Source organism: Gossypium hirsutum, chromosome A04 (genome assembly GCF_007990345.1).
Source record: "Gossypium hirsutum isolate 1008001.06 chromosome A04, Gossypium_hirsutum_v2.1, whole genome shotgun sequence".
Classification (NCBI taxonomy): Eukaryota; Viridiplantae; Streptophyta; class Magnoliopsida; order Malvales; family Malvaceae; genus Gossypium; species Gossypium hirsutum.
This window is the reverse complement of record NC_053427.1, coordinates 77846674-77865436: the sequence shown is the minus strand read 5'-3', so window position 1 is coordinate 77865436 and position 18763 is coordinate 77846674. Positions and strand designations below refer to the sequence as shown.

General features: G+C 34.3%; 1 non-coding gene across 1 annotated transcript; it reads right to left on the bottom strand.

The window, feature by feature from the left end:
- Positions 1 to 1844: 1844 nt before the first annotated feature.
- Positions 1845 to 1951, bottom strand: LOC121228624 (small nucleolar RNA R71). The gene has a single exon (XR_005926200.1). It is a non-coding gene; the product is annotated as a small nucleolar RNA R71 (small nucleolar RNA).
- Between the last annotated feature and the right edge of the window lie 16812 nt (positions 1952 to 18763).

The window sequence follows — 18763 nt, the reverse complement described above, 5'->3', positions numbered from 1 at the left end:
GACTCAGACGGGTGGACCACACTTCCGTGCCAATTTAACAGGCTTGACCACAGCCTGAAGTAATCTCACACGGGCGTGTCACACGAGCGTGTCCCTATCGAGCCCAAATTGTGTCCAATTTAGAAAATGCCAATTTTGAGGGTTCTTAGGCATTCTAAAGCCTATAAATACACCATAGAGGAGGAGGAAAAGAGGGGCCAGAGAGAAGGAAGCAGGGAACTGCTCAAGGAAAGCCAATTGATCCATCCCAGAACCCAAATTCATCATCAAGACTAAAGATCTCCCCTCAATTTCCCTTCAGGATTTTGGGTTTTTTTTATGTTTTGTATTCATTATTCTTCTGAGATGTTTATCTTTTTAGTTATGAACTAAAACCCCTAAATACCTAAGGGGAAGGAAACCTAAGACAGATCTTGTTATTATTATCTGAATTGTATGATAAATATTTGACTTGTTCTTAATTATGTGTTCTTAATTCTTGTCTTGATATTCCAGGATATTGATTCAATTTAAGCTCTTATTCAGAGGAGGAATAGAACCTTTCTAAGAGTACATTTGTCATAATTAAGCGGAGTTGATTGTGTGCCTAGAGATGGGTGACAAGGTTTTGTCAGATTAGGGTGAAACCTAATAAGGGGATCCATAGATCGAGTTAATGCAACCCTAGGGAGTTAATTAGAAAAAGATTTCAATTATTCAACCTAGGGCTAGATGTTGTTAGTCTCGAGAGGGATAATAATATAACTTAGGGATTTCTACGGATCAAGTCAAATAAATAAATTGTCCGATTCAAAGCCAAATAACAAGTGAAGTCTAGGTGGATTTTTCCTTAGGTATTGTCTTAATTCAATCGTTTTTCCAAAAGTATTTTCCCCAAATTTATTTTCTGTGATTTCTTAGCTTAATTAATTAGTTAGATAAACAAAACCCTTTTATTTTTTAGGCTAGATAATAAAAAGGAAGTTAATACTAATACTTTTAGTTCCTTTGGGTTCGTTATTCCGGTCTTGCTAAAGCTATACTACTATTCGATAGGTACACTTGCCTTCGTCATGATAATAGTTAGTTTCAAGAACGATTCATTATAAATATTTAAAACCTGTCACGAATATCATGTATCAAGTTTTTGGCACCATTTCTGGGGAACTAAGATATTAGGAACACTCGATTTTTATTACTTTAGCCATTTACTTTTTCTGCAATTTAAATTTTACTCTAATTTTTATTACTAATTCTTCTTTTCCCTTTTTTCTGACAGGTTTTTATAGTTTATGACTAAAAGAAACCCGTTAGGACCATTACTTTTTGAGAGTGAGATCGATCGTACAGTTTGCAGAAACCAAAGAAAAATAAGGCGAAGCTTAAGATACATAAAGAATGAGCAAGAGGACAATATTCAAACCACAATCGAGGAGATGGCCGAAAACCAAGAAAATCCGCCACCTCCTGTAATTACTGTTAATCAAAATCCTGCTCCATGCACTTTGTATGATTATGCTAAACCTAATTTAACAGGAATTGAGTCAAGTATAGTTAGACCTGTTATTGCTGGAAATAATTTTGAACTGAAACTTAACACAATTCAAATGATACAATAGTTTGTTCAGTTTGATGGTTTGCAGGACGAGGATCCCAAAGCTCACTTGACAAATTTCCTAGAATTTTGCAATACCTTTAAAATTAATGGTGTTTCTGATGACGCCATTCCCCTTCGGTTGTTTCCCTTTTCGTTAAGGAATAAGGCTGAACAATGGTTGAACTCGTTACCACGAGGGTCAATCACTACTTGGGAATAAATGACTGAAAATTTTTTATTAAAATATTTTCTACTGGCTAAAACAACCAAATTACGTAATGATATCTCTTCTTTTGTGCAGATGGATTTAGAAACATTCTACGATACATGGGAGAGATACAATGACCTTTTGAGAAGGTGCCCTCACCATGGGTTACCGCTTTGGATACAGGTCAAACATTCCATAATAGCCTGAATCCTTCATCTCGGCAGATGATTGAGGTAGCCGTTAGAGGAACTATCAATAATAAGACACCTGAGGCAGCTTATGAATTTATTGAGGAGATGTCACTGAATAGCTATCAATGGCAAGTTATAAGAACAAAGCCAACAAAAGCAGCCGGTGTTTTCAACCTCGACGCGGTTACTATGCTATCTAACCAAGTAGAACTCTTAAATAAAAAGGTTGACGGTGTGTGTGGTTCTACTCAGGTACATCCAGTGATGAGGTGTGATTCGAATGGAGGAGGAGCATGCACAGAATATCAACCCTTCAACCTTAGTATCGAGGAGGAACAAGTCCAATATATGGGTAACAATAACTCTAGATCCCAAAATAACCCATACAGTAACACTTATAATGCAGGTTGGAAGAACCATTCCAATTTCTCGTAGGGCGGTCAATGAAATCAAAGGCCATAACATCCTCCAGGTTTTCAACAACCACCTTACCAGTAAGAAAAGAAGCAGAACCTTGAGGAGATGATAACCAAATTAATCTCAGTGTCAGAGACTCATTTTTAGAATACCGAGACGGCATTCAAAAATCAACAAGCATCAATTCAGGGGCTCGAAACTCAGATTGGACAGCTCGCCAAGATGATTTCCAAACAACCATAAGGTAGCCTGCCAAGTAACACTAAATCTAACCCAATGGAGCAACTCAACGCAATTGCCATTCAAGATGAGGAAGGGTTAGTGACAAAACCAAGGTCAGAACCGGTGGTAAGCGAAGGTAAGAATGAGGTAGGTCAAAACGAACAAAAATTGGTAAGTACAGAATTTAAACCTCATGTGCCATACCCTAATGCGACAAGGAAAGACCACTTAGACAAACAATTTGGTAAATTCCTTAAACTTTTAAAGAAACTACATATTAACCTACCGTTTATTGAAGCACTTTCGCAGATTCCAAACGCAGTCAAATTTTTAAAGGAGCTTCTAGCAAATAAACGAAAGTTAGATGAAAGGTCACATGTGGAGCTGAACTCGGTTTGCTCAGCCATTCTTTAGAATAAGTTACCTAACAAACTAAAAGATCCAGAGAGTTTTACGATTCCTTGTTTAATTGGTAGTTTAGATGTTAATAATGCATTGGCTGATCTAGGGGCTAGTATAAATGTTATGCCTTACAAATTGTTTAAGCAACTAGGTCTAGGAAAACCCAAACAAACCAGGATGAGCATTTAATTAGTAATAAAACTATCAGATTTCTTAGGGGTATCATTGAAGATGTACTCGTTAAAATTGACAAATTTATATTCCCAGTTGATTTTGTTGTTTTAGACATAGAAGAGGATAGTAACGTTCCTTTAATTTTGGGAAGGCCTTTTTTAGTAATTCTAGAACAATTATTGACGTTGGCACAGGTGAACTCACACTTCGTGTAGGAGACGAAACAATCACCTTTCAAGCTCGCAACCCGAAGAACACATCAAAAATTGAAGGTGATTGTACAAATTGTTCTACTAAGACTAATCATCTGATGCAACCTATTTTGTAGGAAATAAGTTCGAATGACACACATGATCCATGTTCAATCCACAACAAAGGATCTACACATGAAGAACAAATGTTACAAACTGGGGAGCTAGATGAATGGCAGACACACAAACCGAGAGCACACTATAAACCAAAACTACGCTAGAACAAGCTCAATACCTTTCCAATTCAACTTAAGGATGGAGATAAAGTTTTATTAGATGCCGCAGATCCTCACATTGTCATTGCCAAACCGAATGAAGAAATCCCTCTTACGGTACTTAGTATTTTCCCATTCGGCACAGTCGAGGTAAGTCATCCCAAGTTCGGCACTTTTAAGGTAAACAATACCATGAGATTCACAGGAGGAATAAGGAGTATAAACTCCTCGAACCACCATGACCATTCAATGGAGAGGTTAGTTGAGCTTAGACTATAAATAACTGTTTCTCGGGAGGCAACCTGAGCACTAACTGTATTAACTTCTTTAAATTTTAGTACATAACTTACTAACGTAGCTCTTGAATACATGTTTACCACATAGACACGGCCAAGCACATGGGCGTGCTTAGGACTGTGTGGAAACAGGGCAAAGATTTTCCCCAACACAGTGATACGTGATTTTTGAGTGATAAGTTTTATAAATTTATAATTAATCGTTCTTGAAACTAACTATTATCACGATGTAGGCAAGTGTACCTATCAAACAGTAGTTTAGTTTTAGCAAGACAGGATTGTTGAATCCAAAGGAACAAAAAGTACTAGTAATGACTGTCTTTTTTATTATCTAACCTAAGAATAAGGGGGTTTGTTTTTAACTAACTAATTAACTAAACTAAGAATTCACAAAAAATAGAATTGGGGGATTACTTTTGGAAAACGATTGAATTAAGACAACACCTTCGGAAGAATCCACCTAGACTTCACTTGTTATTCTAACTCCGAATCGGACGATTTATTCATTTAACTTGTTTCGTAGGAATCCCTAAGTTATATTATTATCCCTCTCGAGACTAACAACGTCTAATCCTAGGTTGAATAATTGAAATCTCTTTATAATTAACTCCCTAGGGTTGCATTAACTCGATCTATGGATCCCCTTATTAGGTTTCATCCTAATCCGGTAAAATCTTGTCACCCTATCTCTAGGAGCGCAACCAACTCCGCTTAATTATGACAAATGTACTTTTAGACAGGGTCTATTCCTCCTCTGAATAAGAGCTTAACTTGAATTAATATCCTGGAATATCAAGACAAGAATTAAGAACAAAAAATTAAGAACAAGCCAAATATTTACCATACAATTCAGAAAATAATAACAAGATTCGTCTTAGGTTTCATTCCCCTTAGGTATTTAGGGGATTTAGTTCATAACTAAAAAGGAAAACATCTCAGAATAATAATTAATACAAAACATAAAGAAAACCCAAAACTCCTAAAGGGAAATTGAGGGGAGACCTTCAGTCTTGATGATGAATCCAGCTTCTAAGATGGATCAATCGGCTTCCTTCGAGTAATTCCTTCCTTCCTCCCTGTGCCTCTATTTTCCTCCTCCTTTAAGATGTATTTATAGGCTTTGGAATGCCTAAGAACCCTCAAAATTGGCCTTTTTCGAATTGGACTAAACTTGGGCTCGGTAGGGACACGCCCGTGTTACACGCTCGTGTGCTATTACTTCAGGCCGTGGTCCACCCGTGTGAGTCGTGCTTCGATTCTGCCAAATTAACACGGCCATGTGGTCTGCCCGTGTGAGGAGGTCCAAGCTGTGTTGATTTCGTACGTTGGCCCATTTTCTCCGTTTTTGGCCCGTTTTTCGTTTCTTTTTCTCTCCTATGCTCACTTAAGTATAAAACATGATATTAAGGCATTAGGAGCATCGAATTCACGAATTCTAAGGAAAAATTATCCATAAAATGTATTAAGCATAGGGTAAAAATATGTATAAATTACGGTTTATCACACGGGCTACGATAAATCGCCACGGTCATGCGACATGGCCGTGGGCAAACCTGCCAAAACAACACGGGCGTGCTACACGCCCATGCCTTGAAACCATGGCCAAACCTGTCAAATTAACACGGGGGTGCGGCACGCCCGTGCCAAGCAACTGTGGGCGAACCTGCCAAAACAACACAGTCGTGGACCTTCATACACGGGCGTGGGAGAAGCGAACAAAGACAGACACGGTCGTGCGACACGACCGTGTGCATCAACACGCCCAAGGTACACGGGCGTGGGAAATTGTTAAACGCACCGAAATTCAAAAAAACCAAAACACACGGGCTGAAATTGTGGAACACGAGCGTGTCCCCTGGCCGTGTATCCCCAAAATCTATAAATACCTTTTACTATTCATCATTTTCTTCACCAAAAATCCCTAACCTTAGCCGCTACAAGTCCACACGGCCTCTCTACCACGCCCATGCGCCACTTCCAACCCCATTTTTGACGCTCATTCTCCTCTTCCTAGCGTTTGTTTACTTTTTCTTTCTTTTATTTTACTGATTTCTAATGCTATTTATCATAGTAATCTACATTTTTCATGTAATTTTCATCTTTCTATCACTCAAATTTTGTATCTAGACTAGTTATCATCTTTTTCATGTTGAAGTTCTTACTCATTGCATGATCTATCTGCTTCATTTGACTAGTTTAAAGTGAATATTTATGGTTAGGATAATAGAAAAACTCATACCTTTTGGGTTGACATTTTCTATCAATAAAATATGCTACATAGAATTATTTTCCATTTTTTATGAAACTCATACTATTATCATGCTAATGATACACCATAAAATTAATTGTTTTTTTATTAAGTTTGCTAGTAGTTGTGACTGAGATTATTAGTTTTAATTTATGACTTTTTCCCTATTGAATTTGTTTTCATCTTACCTTGAACATTCAGCACGACGAAATAATGGTTTTGTTTGTAGGTATACCATGTCGTCTTCACGAGGAAAGAAAGCTTCTGTCTCTACTTTGAAGAAAAAAAAGTGAGCGTCATCTTCCTTGGGTCTTACTGCGGAAATTCATCACCCTTTCCTGCAGTTCCTCATTGGTCCCCAAGAAGAACTTTTCCAAATTCTACGGGCCCAACCCTTAGAAGTGGGCCGTTGTATAGACTGGGCCGCGCTAGAACAAATCCAACTCGCGGATGCAATTCGAGCCCTCCTCACCACCGATCCTTGGAGGTTTTTCTTTGAGATTGTTGAGTCGACATATCTCGAACTCACAATGGAACTCTGCTCAACGTTCCATCTTCAGACTATGATGACCCGCTTTGATGACCCGAGAACAATCGAATTTTGCCTCGGTAGTCTAGTCCACCAATTGAACGTCCCAGAGTTTAGAACCGCATTGGGCCTTTACACTGAGGAGTTCATGGAGGAGAATGAACTCCACGCTCTCAATCACCACATCCATCACTCTCCTTCACGGTGTTGGAACCCCTCACCCCCGACGCTGCCTCCTACAATCCTAGCAGCTCCAAGGTATCGACTTTCCCTCCATCTCTGAGGTACTTACACGCCATTTTAGCTCACACGTTAACGGGAAGGCGAGAGAGCACTGGCATCGTCAACACTCACGACGCCTACTTTCTATGGTGTATGTCGCACGGGCACGTCATAGACCTTGCTTATTTCATTACCCTCGTCATTTAGCATCAGACAGAGTGGCATAGGAAGGGGGTCATTTCCATTGGGCCCTATGTGACGCGGTTGGCTCGGCACTTTGGGCTCCTCAACACAGCAGCCCAATCATCTTTCCTCACTCTCATGGGCCAGATGTCCTCACAGGGCATCTCAAGCATGCTAAGTATGAGGATGATCAAGAAACGACGTGGCACCTTCCCTCCTTAGTACCGTCTCACCCAATCCATCGAGGAAGAGGCCCTTGAGGACATTATTGATGATGTCCCTCCACGTCACGAGGACCCACCGTCTCAACCACCACCTCCTTCTCATCCAGTTCATGCGGTGGCTTCATACACTAACATCTTTGAGCGCCTTACCTGGTTCGAGCAACAATGTTTTCAGTGCTTCGATAACATTGATGCTACTCTATAGCAGATTGTCAGCACTTCCACATCTCATTGCCACCCCTACCTCGCGAACCATCTCGCGATGAAGATGTTTAAAAACTTTTATTTATTATTTATTTTTATGTTTTGACTGTTATTTTAAAACTACTTTTTATTTTTCTTTAAGCTTATTTTCATTAGGTTTTATAATTTTTATTTAACAATTTTTACTTTCAGCTATTTCATATCGAGTAATTATGCTTCATTATATTCCTAAAATGTTCCTGATTCTATCTCAGTTCTAAAGAGCTCCTAAGCTCATCATTGCATAGAAACTAAAAACTCCACCAGGAAAGGTTCTCCACAACTACCATGTCCTGCTCGACCACGACCATAGCTACCACTAGATATAATATTCTTTTGGCACAGGACTTATGGACTAATGAACCTCTACCACCACCGGAGTATCCTCCTCCACCCTCACGCTGATTATTCTCTAAAACTCCAGTTCAAGGAATTCATTCATCACTCAGGAAGTGTCACTTCTCTCCCTATCTTATATTTATATTCTTTTCTATATATCTATATTTGTACATTGAGGGCAATGTACATCTTAAGTGTGGGGAGTATTCATTTCACTATCAGAAAAATCCCTGAATGATTGCCTTGTTCTCTTGAAAAGCTCTCATATCATGTTTAGGATAAATTTTGATTGATTTATGATTTTTATTGATATATCTTAAATTAAAACATAGACATTCATGCATTGATTATTTAAACTTTAAGACATTAGAGAATTAAGCATGATAAGTTGATTTTTAAGAATTTAAAATTTTAAGTTGTTTCCCCAAGTTTAGGTATTATTTTGAGTTGGTATTCACAAGTTTAAACATCAAAAAGCCATAATTTTTTTGTGAGATCTTGAGCCTTTAGAGCATCTATTAATTCTTTCATGCTCACTTTTATTATTGCTATGAGTGCGTCAGTATTGAATTGTTATTCTAGAACTTGCTTGATTATGCATGTCAAGACCACACCATTTGACTTGATATGTCAAAATGATAAAGGCACTTAGGTTTAACCCACTCACTCCATAAAAGCCTACCTTCACAATTAACCCTTAGTGAACCCCCTTGAGCCTAACAACCCATTCATTAATTTACCCTTAATATTAACCCATAACTCATTATTGTTGAAATCCCGTAAATTAATTTGATCCCTATTTTTGTCGAGATTTGAGTTGGAATAGTTTCTTAGCTATGTTTTATTCTATTTTGTAATTTGACTTGTTCTTAAAAAAAATACATGTATACATATTAGTAGTAGTGATCTTCTGAGCTAAAGAAGTTAAATTCCATATTCTGAGAAAAAGCTCTGTTGTACACAATTGATGACTAGTGATTTTTCTAGTTAGGCAATTTTCAACTCAATCTCGATTCTAACCCTTTCTTTCAGCTTGTGACCACACCCTCTAACCAAAGCCACGTTACAACCCTCTAAAGACCTTTTGATTGATTTTTCATCTCAATTCATAGTGGTAGAGATTTGATTTTCATGCAAGCCTATGTAATGACTTTTCATTATTGACTATTGAGCGCTTCATTTATTGTACTTAAACACCTCAAGTGATTTGAGTTAATCTTTAGTGAGGATGTGAAACTCTATGATATTTTGTATCAAAGGTAATTACTTAAATGAGGGGAGACACCTATGTTTTCATGATAAAATGCTCAACTTGGAATGTTTGAAACTTTGATGTTCTTTCAGTTGAATTTTCAATGTATGATTACCTATAGATTATTTTGAGATATTATCGATAGAAATTATCAGTTGAGAAGAATTTATTTTGATTATGAGTTGAGAATTTTGCTTGAGCACAAGCAAATGCTTAAGTGTGGGGGTATTTGATAAATCGTAATTTATACATATTTCTATCCCATGCTTAGCACATTTTATGGATGATTTTTCCTTAAAATTGGTGAGTTCGATGCTCCTAATGCCTTAATTTCATGTTTTATACTTAGGTGAGCATAGGAGAGTGAAAGGAACGAGAAACGGGCCAAAAATAGAGAAAATGGGCCAACGTACAAAATCAACAAGGCCTGGACCTCCTCACACAGGCAGACCACACGGCTGTGTCAATTTGGCAGAATCGAAGCATGACTCACACGGGTGGACCACACGCCCGTGCCTATTTAACAGGCTTGACCACGGCCTAAAGTAATGGCACACGGGTGTGTTACACGGGTATGTCCCTGTCAAGCCCAAATTGAGTCCAATTCGAAAAGGGCCAATTTTGAGGGTTCTTAGGCATTCTAAAGCCTATAAATACACCCTAGAGGAGGAGGAAAAGGGGGGCCAAAGAGAAGGAAGTAGGGAACTACTCAAGGAAAGTCGATTGATCCATCTCAGAAGCTGGATTCATCATCAAGACTGAAGATCTCCCCTCAATTTCCCTTTAGGTGTTTTGGGTTTTTTTTATATTTTGTATTCATTATTCTCCTGAGATGTTTACCTTTTTAGTTATGAACTAAAACCCCTAAATACCTAAGGGGAATGAAACCTAAGACAGATCTTGTTATTATTATCTGAATTGTATGATAAATATTTGACATGTTCTTAATTATGTATTCTTAATTCTTGTCTTGATATTCCAGGATATTGATTCAAGTTAAGCTCTTATTCAGAGGAGGAATAGACCCTGTCTAAGAGTACATTTGTCATAATTAAGCGGAGTTGATTGCGCGCCTAGAGATAGGGTGACAAGATTTTGCCAGATTAGGGTGAAACCTAATAAAGGGATCCATAGATCGAGTTAATGCAACCCTAGGGAGTTAATTAGAAATATATTTCAATTATTCAACCTAGGATTAGATGTTGTTAGTCTCAAGAGGGATAATAATATAACTTAGGGATTTCTACGGATCAAGTCAAATGAATAAATCGTCCGATTCAGAGTCAAATAACAAGTGAAGTCTAGGTGGATTTTTCCTTAGGTATTGTCTTAATTCAATTTTTTTTTCCAAAAGTATTTTCCCCAAATTTCTTTTCTGTGATTTCTTGTTTAATTAATTAGTTAGATAAACAAAACCCTTTTATTTTTTAGGCTAGATAATAAAAAGGAAGTTAATACTAGTACTTTTAGTTCCTTTAGGTTCGATAATCAGGTCTTGCTAAAGCTATACTACTGTTCGATAGGTACACTTGCCTTCATCGTGATAATAGTTAATTTCAAGAACGATTCATTATAAATATTTAAAACCTGTCACGAATATCATGTATCGGTTATCAAGGCATACACCATATCATGCTCTACTTTATCTTCACTTCTAGATTCTAGCATATCCTTCATACATTAGCACCTTACTAACCCATTTGGTCATGCCAAGACTATTATAATCCTATCTTAATACATTACTCAGCCATTTTACTATCAAAATCATCCAAGGTACTTATCTACTTAGCATATTATTTCACTCACATTTTACATGCCAAGTATAACACAACACATTTATATATATATATAAATCATACCATTTTCAACTAACTTTATCATATACACATATACCATACCAAAATACCAATCCATCCATCAACTTAACATTATATCACATAAGCCTCCCTTAGGTATACGCCATTAAGTTAACAAAAACTTCGCCAACACGCCAAGTCCAGGATTATGGCTGGATGCTGATATCTATAGATCATCACGATCAAAACCTATCATGCGTACAGAAAATAAAATCGTACGCTAAGTATAATTCAGTAGTATTTCCATATTCAAACATTATAACATAATATAAATCATATAATGCATTATGTCAATCTACAAGTCTTAATACATCAATTAATTATTCAATCTATTTTACATATCTTAAACTGAGCTATCATAGTTGTAGCATATATATTTTTCCTTATATCAATCTAATCGATTAAATCGTACAATGTCAAATTCAAAATTCCGAGGTTATAGTCTGATATCCACTATCCACCCTAATTTCAATTTCATTTATACTCAATTTCTCAATTCTACACATGTGACAGCTTACTTCATCATGAAACTGATTCAATTGTATATTTACAACAATATATAATATTTTTAAAACTATTCAATTTAGTCTTTATCGTTAACAATCAATTTAATTAGGCCTATTTTATCATTTCTAACTTACCTAATGATCTTACCATGCAACATAGTTCGTAAACACAACAATTGAAAAGGTTCAAATTATAGAAATACAAAGTGTAAACTTCGATCTATTTGCCGACGACTTTATCCTTTCTCTTCCTTTAAGAGGAATCTAGGTTGACGTTAGATACGGATTAATATAAACACATAACACTATCAAAATACAACCAATTTCATAATCAATCTTCAATTTATAAAAATTTTGTATTTTATTCAATTTAGTCCCTAAAATTGGGACTAACATAAATTTTAATTTAGAACTCAAAATTTCAACCTGATTTCACTATATTCCATTTAAGACCTCCTATTTCTCATTTCTACTACAAACTTCCCAATTTATACATTTTAGTCCCTATTGAACAAAACTATAAACTAACTTCACAATTTATTCAATTTTCTCTTCTAAGCTTAAAATCTATCAATTTAACACCTAAACTTAAACAATTCATCAATGGCATCTTTCTAAAACTTTAGTAGTTTCAAAAAATAGCACACAAGTCAACTAGATTAAGCTCTCAGAATTTCGAAAACATAAAAATTACAAGGAAATGACTAAATTACACTAACCAATTTATTGCCAAAACTTCAAGACCCTAAAGTCCATTCTCCCTTCTTCTAAACTATGGAGTTTCGGCTTGTTGATGAAGATGGAGAGAAAAATGTTTCACTTGCTCTCCACTTACCCTGTTTAATTTATGTTATGTTATATTTTATTTATTTTTCATTATATAACATATACATATATATTATGGTGATTTACTATCCACTAATATTCCAAAATGTTGTAATTACCACATTGGTCCTTAATCTAAGTTTCCAATTAAAAATCTATAGTAATTTAAAATTTACAACTTTTATGATATAGTCATTGTACAGTAATAAATCATCCAAATGACAAAACTAGTGGACCAAATTTTAATAAACATTTATACTCTTCTCATAAATATTTAATAATAATATTTATAGACTTAGTTTATGGAAATGGAGTCTCGAAATCACATTTTCCAATGCCATTAGCTTTAGAATCATTACACTTGTACTTTAATTAATTATCAATTAAACAAAATTACTAAACCAAATTTTAATTTATTTCTATACTAGCCCCATAAATACTAAATATTTCTATTTACAAACATGATTTATGGAAAAGACATTTTATAACCATAATTTCTGACACCATTGACTTTCAGGTCTTTACACACAGTCTATTACCAGTGATTGAGATGGTGATTTACGAGTCGGTTCTGAATAGACTTGTTCAAGTTGATAGGATCTTCTGCTAGCATTATCCGCAAATTGATTGGCAAATTGAGAGAGCAAATACTTTGTTGTAAACATATCTTCGACACTATGTGAGTACCACATAGTAGAACTGGCCAAAGGTGTTGGATGCCAATTTTCTTATAACTTGCAGCGAAGTGGGGCCATGAATCAAAGTTCGTTCGAGATAGTGACGAGGCAACAACCACTTACACCCAATGTTGTTGTGACCCGTTATGCAAGACCAAATCTAATAGCTAGTCAATTTTTAAAACATTGGCAATAGCAGAATGACTTAGCCAGAGCTTGCCTACACAAGGCAAGTAAACACAATAAGAAATGAGTTGATCATAATCTTAGGGATGTGCAATTTCAAGTTGGTGACTCAGTCCTTGCAAAATTACACTTAATTTTGTGCTACAATGGATTGCACAAGGGGCTTGTGTGACAGTATGAAGGACATTTCTGAGTTTTGAAGAGAGTAGGCAAGGTAGACTACAAACTTGAGTTGCAAGAAAAACTCAAGGTTTATCCAGTATTCTATGTCAATATGCTTAAGCCTTTCCATGAGGATCATAAGGATCCAAATTGAGCCAAGTCTGAGCGAACGTTAATAGGGGTAAAAGTCTCCTATGATAGTGAATTTGAATGTATCATGGCAGGTCGAATGATTCGACGGAAGTACTATAGGTCGAGGCATGAATACTTTGTTCGATGAATACTATAGGTCTTGACAGTGGACCTAGTTGGGGGCTGACCGAAGCCTTATGGCTGTTCCAAGACAAGATAAACCAGTTCCATTCTGAGGATGCAACGAGGGCATCGCAACAACAAGTGGGGAAGAATGTCACGAGCTGCGTAGAGGAGCCTGCAACCAAGGCATACTTTGATAATCCATCTTATTTGTGATGGATCATGTGGCCCAATAGGACTGGCCCGTTGCTTGGATAAATTAAAGGCCCATTTACATAGCCTGACAAATATGAGAAGTAATCTGGAATACTTGAAATCTTAGAAGATTTCTAATTTTAGAAGATTTGATTTTTTAATCTTAAGAAATTTGATTTGTATATTGGCTTTAATCTTGACTATTATGTGTTTTAATCTGTACCGTTGGATCTAGGGGAGCTCAACTATAAATAGAGGTCTTCCCTCCTCATTTATATTCACTTCATACTTGAGTAATAGAATGCTTTGAGAGCATTTACTCAAGCACCTTGTGAGCGTTGCTTTCTTGTAGCTTTTTTGTTTTTGTTGCTCTTTTGTCTTTGAGTTGTTTCTGCTTTATTTTTGGTGCCTTAGAGAATTTCTATCGAGAATTCTCACTTTTCGAGAGCTAGGCTGACTTAGGTAGATTTGAATCCAAGAAATCGCCTAAGATCACACAGATTGCGAAACTAAAGTTCTAGCCTCGTGACACAAAGATATAGACATGTTAAAGTACACTCAAACTTGTCTTTTTTCTTCTTTTTTTTAAGGACTGTATTTTAATAATTATTATAATAACGATACCAATTGAGCTAAAATTATATCGCTTAGAATCTTATTCTTAGGGTGCATTTGTTTTACAGAAAATGACTTATAAAAATGTTTTCTGCATTTTTTTGTAGCTTCGTTGAAAATAGCTTAATAAACGGAAAAAGACTTACAAGTCAATAGAAAATAAGTTCTTTTTTCTATCAATTGATTTATCCTTTTTAAAAAGCGTAAGTCATTTTCCGAAAAAGAATTCATTTATAAGTAATTTTTTTTTAATTTTTTAAATTATTCAAATATTAATATCAAGTATTATAATGTTGAATATTATTAAACATACATATGTAGATATTTATATTTAATACTATAGTATATTATTAATATAACTAATATTCTTAATATATTATTGAAAATATTTGTTTTAATATTTTAATAATAAATATATATTACAATTTATAAATATTTTATGGTATAAAATATGAATATTTTAATTATATAATTATAAGTATGTGTTTAAATTATGTTTATCTTCATTTATTCCTTCCAACTCTAATATTTTATTATCCACTCTCATATATGTAACATGAGTAATTTAAATTAAGTTTTAACTAGGTATAGTTTATTATTAAATTTATATATATAATATCAACTATTATAAAATAAATTTAGATTATTAAAAGAAAATGTTACCATAATTTTTTATAGAAAACATATTTAGAAAATAATTTCAATAAAATTTATCAAATAATAAAAAATATTTTACTCAACAAATTTTCAAACATAATAAAAATATTAAACTTTCTAAAAGATCATCATTTTCTTTCAACAAACGTTTATTACATTTAAATTGGACAAACATTGGTACCACTCAAGCTGGTTAAGTCAAAAAATACCCAAAAGCTGACACCATATAATGTAAGCCTCTTTATTAAAAACAATTAAACAACGCACAAAAAGAAAACAAAGGCAATGAGGGGAATTAGAAAAAGTTAAAATATAGACCAATTCACGTGAAACCAAATATAATAGTAATATTAAGTTTGTGGAAGTGGACACTTTGTTTTTGGCAATAGATTATTTAATTAATATATAGTGCATCGAACTTGTGCTGCTGATCAAGTATGCATCTTTGTTCATGAATGGCACTAAAGTAAAATAAAAGGGATTAAAAATATCATACCAACCTTAGAAAGCAAAAGTCTAATAAAGTAAACAAACAATTGATTACGAATACGAAAACAAACAAATAAGTAAATAGAGAGTGAAGGATAAAAATAGTGACCTAATTATATTTTCACTACTATTTTTTGATATATTAGGAATCGATTCATATAAATAACGAGTAATAAAAGTAGAGAAAATCAAATACACAAATTTTACATGAAAAATTCTTTCGAAGAGGATAAAAATCACTAGTAAAAGAGATTACACATAGTGAAAAAAATAAACGGAGAATACAAAATGGAGAAAATAACCTAAATGAACAAAACCCAGAACCTAAATACAAATCCCTCTCAAAAACTCTCCCCAAACTCTTCATCAACTATCACGTAAGAGATATTCTATCAACACTTTAAAAGAGTTATAAAGACCCTTTAAATAGGATAATATTAAAGTCCTAATATGACTAAAATATTCCAAGACTAATCAAAGTTTAATTAGGAAAAGATAAATGTAATGACCCAAAAGTCAATAGTGTCGGAAATGATAGTTTTGAAACTCCATTTTCAATATTCAAGTTCATAAATATTAAATAGTTAAAATTTACGAGGTTAGTATAAAATATAATTAAAGTTCAATCATTTAATTTTGTCAATTTGATAGTTAATTAAGGTACAAGTTTGTTGACCTTAAAGTTAGTAGTTTTGAAAAATGAGGTATTGGGATCTCATTTCTATAAATCGAGTTCATAATTATTTTTATTAAATATTTATGGATTTATAATATAGGTGAATTAAATTTTGGATAAGAAATTTTACCGAATTAGTAACTAATTAAAGTATAAGGACTAAATCATAAAAATTGTAAAAATTAATTGTTGTGGATTTTTATTAGTCAAAAAGCTTAAAAAGTAATTGTTTGAGGTTTTAAGTGCCAAATTACCACTTATTAGGGGCCATGGAAGGTTAGTGGGGTGTTTATGTTTAAAGTTGATTAAATTAAAGTTATTTTTAATGTTAATTGATAATAAAACTTAAAACAAAAGGGTAAAAGGTCATTCTTCATCTTTTTCTTCTCACCATAACCTAAACCACTAACCTAAACCATTATTTTTAGGCTTGGAGAATTCGTCCAAGCTTGTAGTTTTGCATGGTGAGTCATTTTTTATATGTTTTTAAGTAAATTTTATATTTTTTGAGATCATTATAGCTTAACTTAATTAACCCAAATATTAAACCATAAAATTTTTAAAGATTTAAAATGTTACCATTTTTTTATTTTTTGAAGCTTTTGGTGTGTTAATGTTAGATTTGAAGCTTAGAAATGAAAAAAAAATGACTAATTTGTAAAGTTTAAAAGTTATTTTTGCACTTAAGGACTAAAGTGAATATGCCACACCTCAAAATATAGGGGGTTAGTTGTAAGAAATAACTAAGTAATTGACTGAGTCTTGATGGTTATGTAGTTAGTGTAGTCTTTAGAGATCTTAGATTCTATCCACTCTTCTCCCATTGTTGCCTATGTCGCGACACCAAGACATTGATGTCGCAACACTGAAGAAAAAAGTAAAAACAAGTCTTGCAGTGAAACTGCCTATTGTGTCACGACATGTCCCTTGCTGTCTCGTGACACCGACCTATGCTGCAACACGGCTTCTACGCGGCCCAAAAATCCCTGCACATGACAGCTACATTTTTAGGGCAATTAAGAGTATTTTTCCTAATTAAACTCTAAGTATTTCAAAGATAGTTTAGGCACTTTAAGATTCCAAGTTTAACTTATATAAATGCCATTGTAACCAGGTTAAAAAAATAATTTTAGGGAGACAAAAATTATTTTTAGGTTTTTATTCCATTCTTAGTTTTTTACTTAGTTTATTTTATGTTCGTGTAATCAGAAGATCTTATTTTGACGTTAAAGGATCGCGAGCGAAGATTGCTTCAGAGCTGCAATTTTGCATTGATAAAATTAATAAGCATATTTTCCTTTATTCTATTCTTTATATCTCTTTCTTTAACATTGTTTATTTAATATCTGTGTAAAGATTTGAATCAATTTATGTTTTATATATATTTTGCATGTTTCAACTGTATTAACCTAATTAATTGATTGATAGGTATATTTTAATTTGGATTGGTTGGATCTAGTTGAGTGCAATTAAACCCTAGGATTGACGACCCTAGGAAGTCATTTAGGTAGGAATTAACTCAAAATTGGTACTGCCTACCAAGCATCACTTAGCAGATCAATGGTTAGGGAAGGAAGAACTTAAACCCTAGGAAGTCATATAGGAAGAAATTAACTCGAAATTGATATTGCCTATCCGTGAAAGCATTTCCCTACTCTGATCTGAACTACATCATTGAGAGGTGAGTAGTTCTTGCTAACTAGTTAGGTTAGTAGAAGGTTGAGAAGCCCTGCTAGGTTAAGTAGTAACCAACTATTTAGAACACTACATCAACAATCAATTAGGTGAAGCAACTGGATCTAGGCTAAAGAAAATCGCATAGTTGAAACAAGGGATAGGAGAAGCTGATACATGAACTTAGGAATAGATTTAGGTTTAATTCAATTTATCTTATTGTTATTATTATCATCTTTCTTCCAGGTTAACACTACTAATTAGTGACTCGAGTAGATTAGTAGTTATTTTTGGTAAATGGCTTAATAACAATTTTTCCTAAACTACAATCCCTAGGGTACCGCGCTCAAAATACTTACTAAGTGCTTCGTTGTAAACAAACTATATTATAACCTGACTTGTATACTGGCAGACACTACATTAATTCATATCGTTAGTTGCAGTATTCACACACTCGACATTAGTACGTTAGCAGGCAGACAACAGTAGCCCAAATGGTTAAGCATCATTCTTTCCCCCTTTCTTACCTAAGTTGAAGTCACGCCTTTCCCCTCTATATCCTTTTAATTTTTGCAAAAAAGGGGAAGTTACCATGCAACCCCCCAGAATTTCCAAACTCTAAGTATTTACTCCAATCTTTCCTAATTAGACATGGATTTTAATTTTTTTCGAACCCTAAATAGGATTTTTCCTCTCTTCTTATTATATTATTCTTTTTATCTTATTTTCCATTTTCTTTTATCAAGCTTTACGTCTTTTTTCTGAGAATTATTTTGCTATCCCGACTCAAAATTGATT